Genomic DNA, 11,202 nt, shown 5'->3' on the forward strand with positions numbered 1-11,202 from the left:
TTATGGGATGAAAAATGCAACCAAAAATAAATGTTCAAGTGATTTCGTCCGATACTTGAAATATTATGATTTCTTTTTGTAGAAATTATGTGTTGAAATAAATATTTTAATTAATTAAATATTATAATTTTTTATGTAGAGGTTACATAAAAAAAAATTATATATGAATAAATATTATAATCTTTTGTATAAAAATTATGTAGGAATGATTTATTCATTTAAATATTCACCATAATAGTTATCTTATTTATTTATTGAATAATAAGTATAACAAAAAAAAAATTGTTAATGAAGCAATTCTTTTGATTTAATTCACATATATGTGTGATTTAAAAGTACCAACCGTGATGGCAACTATTTTTAATGATAATAACACAAAATATTATTGTACATATTATGATAAATAAATAGATAAATTTATTATTTAAGAAATAGGTTCTTTACAAAAAAAAGAGAAAGTTGTACAACTTAACAAATATAAGTAAATAACAAGAAAAATGTCTTGTATTCGATTTTTTAAATTTAAGGGTTTGAAATGAAAGAAATGGCTTTTCTTTGACATTATTTTTATACAAATTTGAAGAAATAATATCTTCATGAAAATTTTATAAAATAGATGAAAAAGAAATTTCTTGTAAAATCTTTTTATGACTTATAACAAGTTTTATAATAATGGTATGAAATATTAGTCCTAATAAATTTAAATCAATGAATATGACAGTGGTGTATATTCTTAACACAATGAATGGAGTTATTTCATTATGTGTCTTTTTGTATATAATATTTATTTTTGATAAAAAATATTAAATTTACTAAAAATGTTAGTTGCATGATATATCTTTGTTGTTTTCAAAACATATATATAGGTGTTATTAAAAATATAAAAGAGTTTACGTCTACAAATAAATATAAATATGTTAATAAATTTTAACACGTGTCGAAAACATATATATTTCTCTATAAAAAAAATAAATGAATACACGTATAATAGTTTAAAGAGTTATTTATTTATTTTTTTTTTTTATTTTTTTTTTTTTTGTGTCTATTAGGGGTTTGGTTTAGGAAGCTCTGATTGTGAATCCAAACAAATAGAGAGTTTCCCCTCCTGGCTATATTTCGGAGTCAAATTTATTAAAATAAAATATATATTATTTAACTTCTCTTGTTTAATAACATTTATAATGACTTTATTTTTATAAAAAAATAGGGTTTTTATTGTAATATGTTTTATATTATTATATAAAGTATTATATGATATTTAAATTAATATTTATTTTTAATAAAATAGATAAAGTTAATAATTTTTATAAAAAAAAAAATATAAGGTGTATAATTTTAAAAGGGATTTAGGAAATATAACCTTAAACCTCCTTGTTCATTTGCTTTCCCGTCGTCACTAAAACGATCATGCAGTGAACGTCACCTTTTTTCATCTGAAAAAACTACTTTGGGTGAACAATTTCAGCTCTAGAAATTCGGTATAAATAGTCAGATTCATGGAATATTACACTAACTAAACTCATTTGCTTTAGTCATGCTTTTCCCATCTTCATGAACACGATCATGTAGTGAACGCCACCTTTTCCACCAGCAAAAACTACTTTGGGAGAACAATTTCATCTCTAGAAATGTCGCCATCCATCACTTCAAGTATTTCTCTGCATTTCTGAATCAAGTTCTTCAAATCGCTTTGCAAGTGATCAAGCATGGGAACAAAGTTTAGAGCAGCAGTTATTTTCCTTTTTCTTTCATCCATCCTTCTTCAGCTGGTGTTTTCTGAATCCAACAATGGATTCGTTAGAATTGGACCGAAAAAGTTTAAATTAGATAAAAACAACATGATCCCTGCTCGACTTAACCCGCAACTACTGGATTCTCAAAATGCTGGCGGCATTGTAAAGTTAAAGAATTTCATTAACGTGCAGTACTATGGTGAGATTTCAATCGGTACACCACCACAGAAATTCACTGTGCTTTTTGATACAGGAAGCTCTAATCTGTGGATACCTTCCTCAAGAAGGTGCTACTTATCTGTAAGTTTGATCATATATCATTCATACAAATTTTATTAGGGGAGTAAATTGTGTTGAATTTGCCTCTGTTTCTGCTGCAGCGTTGGTGTTTCTATCCCCGTCGTTCTAGAACATCTAAAAAGAACATATATGATGCTCGTCGTTCAACAACGTATAAAAAGAACGGTGGGCAACTTTTATAGAAATAACTTCATGTAAAGCATGAAGGTGATATTGACTTGAAACATGATGTTGTTGTTTTGCACAGGAACATCTGCTAAAATACGCTATGGTTCAGGTTCAATAGCTGGTAAATTTAGCCAAGACAATGTTTTAGTTGGTGGATTAACAATCAAGAATCAGGTTATATATACAACACTAGGCCTTCATAGATTTTCCAAATCATAATTTCTTTAATACTAATACTATATTTAAGTTTACTACAACTACAGGACTTTATTGAAGCAACAAGACTGTCCGGTTTTGTATTTTCCAAGTTTGACTGGCCTTGGATTTCCGGAGCTAGCAGAAGAAGATGCTGTTCCAGTATGGTATGCACTATCTTATGTCAAAATAAAAATTGTTGTGATATTCCTCTTAAGAAGATAAGGAGTAACCTCTCATATTTGCAGGTATAACATGATGAACCAGGGACTAATTCGGAAACCAGTGTTCTCATTTTGGCTTAATAGAAACGCAAAAGAAGAGGAAGGAGGTGAACTTGTGTTTGGTGGGATTGATCCAAAGCATCACAAGGGGAACCATACTTATGTCCCTGTGACCCACGAGGGTTATTGGCAGGTTGAGAAATTTATATAAATATTTTTAATTTGTATGTTTGTTTCTTTTATTATAATGTGTTTGCTCTTGTAGTTTGACATGAGTAATGTTTCAATCAATGGTCAATCAATAGGTAAGATTCATAAAAGAAGAGGTCATTTCTTAAACTAAGAGATAATGTTTAATGGGAGGTCATGTTGGTGGCATGAAAAAAAAGAGAACATGTCATTTATTGATAATAGGGTACATTTTTAAGGTGTTTGCAGATCTGGTTGTTCTGCAGTTGTGGATTCTGGAAGTTCTTTGTTATTAGGTCCAACGGTATGTGAAACTGAAAAATCATTTTATTTTATTGTTATAATGGCTGGTAAATAATAAATGATTTTAAGAAGTGTAGGCTGTGATTACCATGATAAACCATGAAATTGGAATCACCGGAACAGTAGTAAGTCATGAATGCAAGTCAATCGTTGAAGAGTATGGACAAACCATTCTGAAAATGCTCCTAAGAGAGGTTATTTTTGTTGTTGAAATCTGAATTTCCTTAAAATACACAAACTCTAATGTTATCTTAACTTTTAATAGGTTAAGAAAATTTGTTCCCTAATTGGATTATGTCCAGTAAATGGAACTAAGCATATTGAGAAAAATAATAATGGAAGAAAATCAGACGTTTTCGCTATAGGTATGTGCAGTACTTGTGAAATGATAGTTGTGTGGATGGAGAGTCAGCTAGCGAGGAATCAAACAAAAATTGATATTTTAAACTATGTTAATAAGGTAAATATTTATTATTCTCACTTAAACTAATTTAAATTAATATTATAATCAAATAAATTATAAAAATAATGTCTACATCAGCTATGTGTTTCACTGCCAAGACCATCTCAAATATCATCATTTGTGGATTGTTCGCAAATTTCCTCAATGCCTAAGGTTTCGTTTTTAATTGGTGATAGAAATTTTATTCTCTCATCTAAAGAGGTAAATAAATGTCTATCTTATTTTACTTTAATTGTTACATATTTTGTTTTCTTGCTAATAAAATATTTAATTTGTCCTAAATTAGTATATAATAAAGTTTGGAGAAGGTGATGCGCAAGAATGCACAAGTGGTTTTATCTCAAGAGATGTTTCTCCTCCTTATGGACCATTCTGGTTTGACACAAACTCTTTTTCTTTTATTTGCCAAATGTAATTTTTTTGGATGAATTTATGATTAACGTGTTTTATGTGTTTTATGAAGGGTTTTGGGGGACATATTCATGGGTCGTTACCACACTGTGTTTGACTATGGATCTTCCATAGTTGGATTTGCAGATGCTGCTTAATAATAATAATAAACACATATTTGTTAACTTCATTTACAGGAATATTTTGGTCAAATTTATTTCATTTTACAGTATTTATATTATTTATATTGAGTGTATTATTAATTAAAATATTCTTTAGGATTAAATATGCATTAAATCTCTTTTATTAATTTCTTTTATTTCTTTTTAAGATCGTTAGTATATTTTAAATTAGAATAGTCTCTTGTTATCAAAATCTATGATGGAGTATTGTAGGTCAAATCTATTATAAATTTATTATGATAAAATATAATACACCAATATTAAAATAAAATATATTAAATAAAAATTAAAATATTTATAAATAACTAAATAAAATAATAATGTCACTAATTTCACTATCAAATTTTAACAAAAGTGATAATTTTGATTAACGAATTTTAAAGAATGGTTAGTCAAAACTTTTAATTCAATTAAATTCGAAGTTAAATTAGTTAAATAATTTTTTATTTACTTTTTATTTATAAATATCAAAATAATAAAAAATTAACGACGTTTGAAATCGTTCAAAACAAAACTTCATTCTATATAACTTTAATAATAGTAAACCCAAGATGGAGGTTTAAAAGAATAGTTTTGAAATTTTTATTGACTCCAATAAAGAGTCTTTGACAATTCAATCAAAAATAAAATATATTTTACAAACATTAAAATAAAACACATTACAAAATAAACTTAACATATATTATTAAAATAAAATAAAAATATATATATATATAATGTTTAATTTAAAGTGTTTGGATTGTTGAGTCGAGAGTTTGTGATTAATTTGGATATGTATGTAGAGTAATGAATACTTGGGTCGGGTCCAGTGGCGAACCTACAAGGGGGCTTTGGGGGCCCGGGCCTCCCCCAACCAGAATAAAACTTTTAAGATATTTTATATATATGTTTAACAAGTTAGGCTTTGTCCTACTGGTTTTGGAGCTGAAATATATAATAGAGGTCAGGTGATCAAACCCGTCTCTCATACTTTCTTTTATAAAAAAAATTAATTCATAATTATATTATTCTAATTTCAATTATAATTTTATTAAAGTAATTATTATTAATATTTTATTTTATAAAAAAAATATTTTCTAAGAAACAATATTTATAATAATACATAAATTTTAGTTAATATATAAATAAAATTTATTTATAAGTTAAAATATAAAGAATTATATTTGTTAGATTTTATTTAGGGGCTAGGGTTGTGACACATATTTATTTTTAATTATTTATTTTATATAGGATATAGAATAATGGAGATGTTCTATAAACGAATTTGTAATTCTACATCACATGACCAGCATGAGTCTTCTCAATCAATTAATGAGCCTACTAACGAGTCTAATGTTACTAATCAAATATACATGGTTAGAATATAGCATATCAAAATATGCATCATTTTGTTTTTGGTGTTATCTTTTCAAGCCTTTAAATAGAGAAAACGTAGATGATACATTTATAGGAGATGTGTACAAAAATTGGAAAAGGGCATTAGAAAGATTCAATCGTCATATGAGAACTTCAAATAGTTGTCATAATGAAGCTAGAGTTCAATTTGAATCATTTTAAGATCAAAGACATAACGTGAGAAACGTTTTATGTACACATGGTCGTGATATAGAAATAAATTATCGCACCCGTTTAACGACAATGTTTGATGTAACACGCTTTCTATTAAGGCAATGATTACCTTTTCGAGGACATATGAGTCAAGTAGTTCATCAAATAAAGTTAATTTTCTTGAATTGATTGATTGGTATAGTCAACGTAATGAAAATATTTTGTCTTCTTTTGTACCGACTCATGGATAAGAATAATTTAGTAATTGTGCTTGTTAGTATTTTTATGTAATTATCGAGTAAAATTTTAATTAAAAATGCATTTATTTGATAGCCAAAAAAATGCTACGTTACTATGTATTTGGCCCCCCCGAGAAAATATTTCTGGGTCCGTCACTGGTCGGGTCGGGTCGGGTCATTAGTTGACCCATCTATATACTTGAAATGATTAAATTTAAAAAATTAAATTAAAAATGTGATACATAAGTCTCAAACGCAACTTAACCATATAAGTTTAACATTTTAATCAGATAAACTAATAATAATACTTTATATTTTAATTAATTGAACTAAACATAATATTTTAAATTTAATTATATAATTTTAAATTTATATATATATAATATATATATATATATAATTAATGAGAAATGATAGAGAAGGAATGAAAAATTTGATGATGTCACGCAACAACTGAAAAAATAAAAATTTTCTTCACACTATTTTTTTCAACCAATAACCATATTATTTCCTCCTTCGTCACCTTTCTCAATTTACCTCCCTCTATTACTTCTTAGATATAATTATAAAATTTTGTAGATTATTTTATATTTTTATTTTATTTTTTGAATTAAGAAGAACTATAATGACACCCATATTTTAACTTAAAAGGGTTACAGATAAAATTGAATCTATGATATTTTGGTCATTAATTAAGTGGATTCTTTACAACTGGGCTACCTTGATCATAAATTATATATATAACGTTTAATTCTTGATAGTAAGGATTTTTTGGTCGCGTGTGGTGAATAATTTGAATATTTTTGTTAAACAAAATGAATCGAGTTGATTTATTTAGATATAAATTCAACCCTAAGTTAATAGGTATGAGTATAAGTTATACTAAAAGTTTTTTTAAAAATTATTTTTTCTACGTTAATATATATATATATATATATATATAAATGAATGTGTATTAATTAAGAATGTCAAAATTATTTTCTTTCTAATTTTATTTTATATTTTTTTTAAATAATTATATATATATAGATAAATAATTTACTTTTATTAATTATTTTATATCTATATAATTATTTTATATCTATAGATAAATAATTATATGATTTCTTTTGTAAAAATCTAACGTGATAAAAAGACTTTAGTCATTTATATTGAAACAATTCTAATTTCTTGTGTATAAATTATGAGATAAATGGGAGTAGTCAGTGATTTTTTTATAGAAATTAGACTCCTTAAAATGATTCTAGCAATTGATGTTGATATTAATGGGTAGTCAATGATTTCTTTATAAAAATGAGACTCCTTAAAATGACTCTAGCCATTGATGTTGATATTAATGATGTATTCAATGATTTCTTTATAGAAATCGGACTCTTTAAAATCATTGATGTGAAATCATTCTAATTTTTGTGTAGAAATTATGAAATGAATGAGGGTGATAACGATTTCTTATGTAGAAATTTAATTTGTCAAAATGATATTGTCATTCAAAATTTTAATTTCTTCTGTAGTATATATTGAAGAATGGAGAATGTCATGCGGAAGAATGCAAAAGTGGCTTTATTTCCATAGATGTTTTTCCTCTTTAGGAACCCTTCTGGTTTAACATAATCTCTTTATCTTTCTTTGCTAAAAAGAAAAAATAAATTAAAGTTTTATTATGAATTTATGATTAATGTATTTATGATGGGTTTAGGGGGACATATTTAGATGGTTACCACGCAAGGTATTTAACTATTGAAGATCCAGAGTTGGATTTGCGGATGCAGTTTAATATTAATATTAATAAACAAATATTTGTTAACTTCATTTATGTTTACCAGAATATTTGGGTCAAATTTATTCCATTTTACAATATTTATATTGAGTGTATTATCAATTAAAATATTCTTTAGGATTAAATATGCATTAAATCTCTTTTATTTCTTTTTAAGAATAGTCCCTTCGTTATCAAAAACTATGATTGAGAATTGTAGGTCAAATTTATTATAAATTTATTAAAATAAATATATTACACAAATATTAAAATAAAATATATTAAATATAAATAAAAATAAAAATATTTATAAATAACTAAATAAAAGAATAATGTCACTAATTTAACTATCGATGTGATAATTTTGATTAACGAATTTTAATGAAATTCGGTTGTTAAATTAGTTAAATAATTTTTTATTTATAAATAATAAATTAACGACATTTAAAATCGTTAAAATAAAACTCAGTTATACATAACTTTAACAATAATAAGTCCTCTATTGTGAGGTTTAAAATAATAGTTATGAAATTTTTTATTGACCCCAATCCTTGATTTGACAATTCAGTCAAACATAAAATATATTTTATAAACATTAAAATAAAGTACATTATAAAATAAATTTTATTAAAATAAAATAAATATATATATATATATATATATAATAATGCTTAATTTCAAAGTGTCTGAATTGTCAAGTCGAGAGTTTATGATTAATTTGGATATTTACGTAAAGTAAATGATGAGTTGATGACACATCCATAAACTTGAAATGATTAAATTTAAAAAATTAAATTAAAAATGTGATACAAAAGTCTCAAGCTTACAACTTAACCATATAAATTTAACATTTTAATTTTAGATTTTAAATTCAACCTAAAAATTATTGAACTTAAATATTTCTAGCAATATAATTTTAATATTTTAACAACTAAGCATAATATTTTAAATTTATATATATATATATATATATATATATATATATATATTCCTATCATATTTTTTTCTCAAAATTATTTATATACAATGAGAAAGGAGAAGAAAGTTATAATACGCAATTTGATTGAAAATAAAATAATTTATCTCTTCATTTTTTTTTTCAACCAATAATCATTGCATTCCTTCTCTCATCACTTTCATCAATTTCCTTTCCTCTATCACTTCTCATATATAATTATAAACTTTTATAAATTATTTAATATATTTTTTAATTAAAGAGCACTATTGTGACACCTCTGTTTCAACTTAAAACGTTTACCAATGTAATTGAATCCGTGATAATTTGGTCACTTAAGCCGACATCTTACAATGAGACTACGTTGAGTTATATATATATATATATATATATATATATATATATATATATATATATATATATATATATATATATATATATTAATTCTTAATGGTAAAATTTTATTTTTAAATTATTTTCTCTACTTTAATAAAATATATATATATATTTAAAAAATGAATGAATGTGTATTAATTAAGAATGTCTTATCTTTTTAATTTTACTTTATATTTTTAAAATAAATATTTTATATATAGATAAATAATTTTATTTTTATTAATTATTTTATATCTATATAATTATATATTAAATATATATATACAAAATTTTATTTAAAAAATAATTCATTTTATATCTATATAATTATATATTAAATATTTATATATATAACAATTTATTTAAAAATTAATTCATAATATATTTGTATAAAAATGTATTAATTTGTTTCTCTTTTGTATTCAAACAATAAATAGTGATAGTGAGGAGGATCGAGTATTGAGAATAATTTTATTTTATTTTAATATAAATTGAATGATTTATTTTTAATTGTTAGTTATATAATTATATATATGTATTTATATTAATGTATAAAATTATAAAATAAATTAACAATTAAATGATATAATGGTTACGTCTTCATAATTCATAATAAAGATTTGAATCTCGCTATAATATAATGAATTGACTATGATGCATAATAGTTCGATTGGGGATTAAAAAATATGTTGGTGCCAAAATGAGAATGTATCTAATAATAAAATATTTCGATTATGGGTATATATTGACTTATATTATAATATAGGAAAAAAGCTCACTTAGACGTATGCACTTGTACAACTAGCTCACTTAAACGTATGTACTAATAAAATATCATTTAAACGTACTTACTATCAAAAATTGGCTAATTTAGCCTTTTTAGTAACTATGGTTAACTTTTATTTTTAAATTTATATATTTATTAATTAAATATTAATATATTTTCTCTCTCTTTCTTTTTTATTTTTATTTCATTTATTACTAATATATGAACCCTCTATTTTCTCTCTCTATTTATAATTTTTTATTATTTCTATATGAGTATTTATAGTTGATTATTTTAATTTTAATATATATATATATACACGCATTCATCATTAATTATTTTAACTCTATATTTCTTCTTTTTTTTATATATTTTTTTTATATTCATATTAATTATTAATTATTTTAAAATTGTTTGATCCCAGTAATTGAATATAACAATGAAAATTCTTTCAAAAATAAAAATCCTTCAACACAAAAATAAATTAATTAAGAATTAAATAATAATAAAAACTTATTCATCAAACAATTAGACAAAACAATTCATTTACTACTAATATAAGTCGTGAATAAAAATTAAATAAAAAATTATTAATTTCATTTTTATTTATATTAAACTAAATAAAAAAAAAATCCTTTTTCATTTTTATTATATTAAATTAAATAAAAAAAATCCTTCAAAAAAATATTATAGTAAAACATAAAATTCATAAATAAGTTGTTAATTGTTTAAAAAAAATGACAATTTAAGGAATATGAGAAATAAAAATTAATAAAAAAAGAAGATGAAATATAAAAGAGAAATTAATATTAAAATAATAAAAAATTTAAGAATAAAATAAATTATCTAGTTTAATTAATGAAAAAGAATAAGAGAGAAAATATATTAATATTTAATTAATAAATATATAAATTTAAAAATAAAAATTAATCATGGTTATGAAAATAGGCTAAATGAGCTAATTTTTGATAGTACATAGGTTTAAATGACCTTTTATTAGTATATACATCTAAGTGATAGTTTTACAAGTATATACTCTAAGTGAACTTTTTTCCTATAATATAATTGAATGTCTTGTATATTATATATTTTATTTTCATATATATTATTTAAGTTAATCTTTATTTTAATTATTTAGATATAAAAAAGATAATAATTTGATGAAAAAGATGGTAATTTGAACATTTCAATAATAAATTGATGGAGATTCAGGGAATATGACCCTAAACATTCTTTTCCGTCGTCATGAACACGATCATGCATTTAACGCCACCAGTTCATCAGCAAAATCTACTTTGGGAGAACAATTTCATCTCTATAAATGTCATTATCCATCACTATTGCCAAGACGAAAAATCACAAACATCCAAGTATTTCTCTGCATTTCTGAATCAAATTCTTTGCAGGTGATCAAGC

At 23.4% G+C, this 11,202-nt stretch overlaps 1 pseudogene; it reads left to right on the forward strand.

Moving 5' to 3' along the window:
• The first annotated feature begins 1,704 nt into the window (after positions 1-1,704).
• Positions 1,705-4,123, forward strand: LOC124934366 (annotated as a pseudogene).
• Positions 4,124-11,202: the final 7,079 nt, after the last annotated feature.

The sequence above is a fragment of the Impatiens glandulifera genome, chromosome 4 (assembly GCF_907164915.1).
Source record: "Impatiens glandulifera chromosome 4, dImpGla2.1, whole genome shotgun sequence".
In the NCBI taxonomy this organism is placed as follows: Eukaryota; Viridiplantae; Streptophyta; class Magnoliopsida; order Ericales; family Balsaminaceae; genus Impatiens; species Impatiens glandulifera.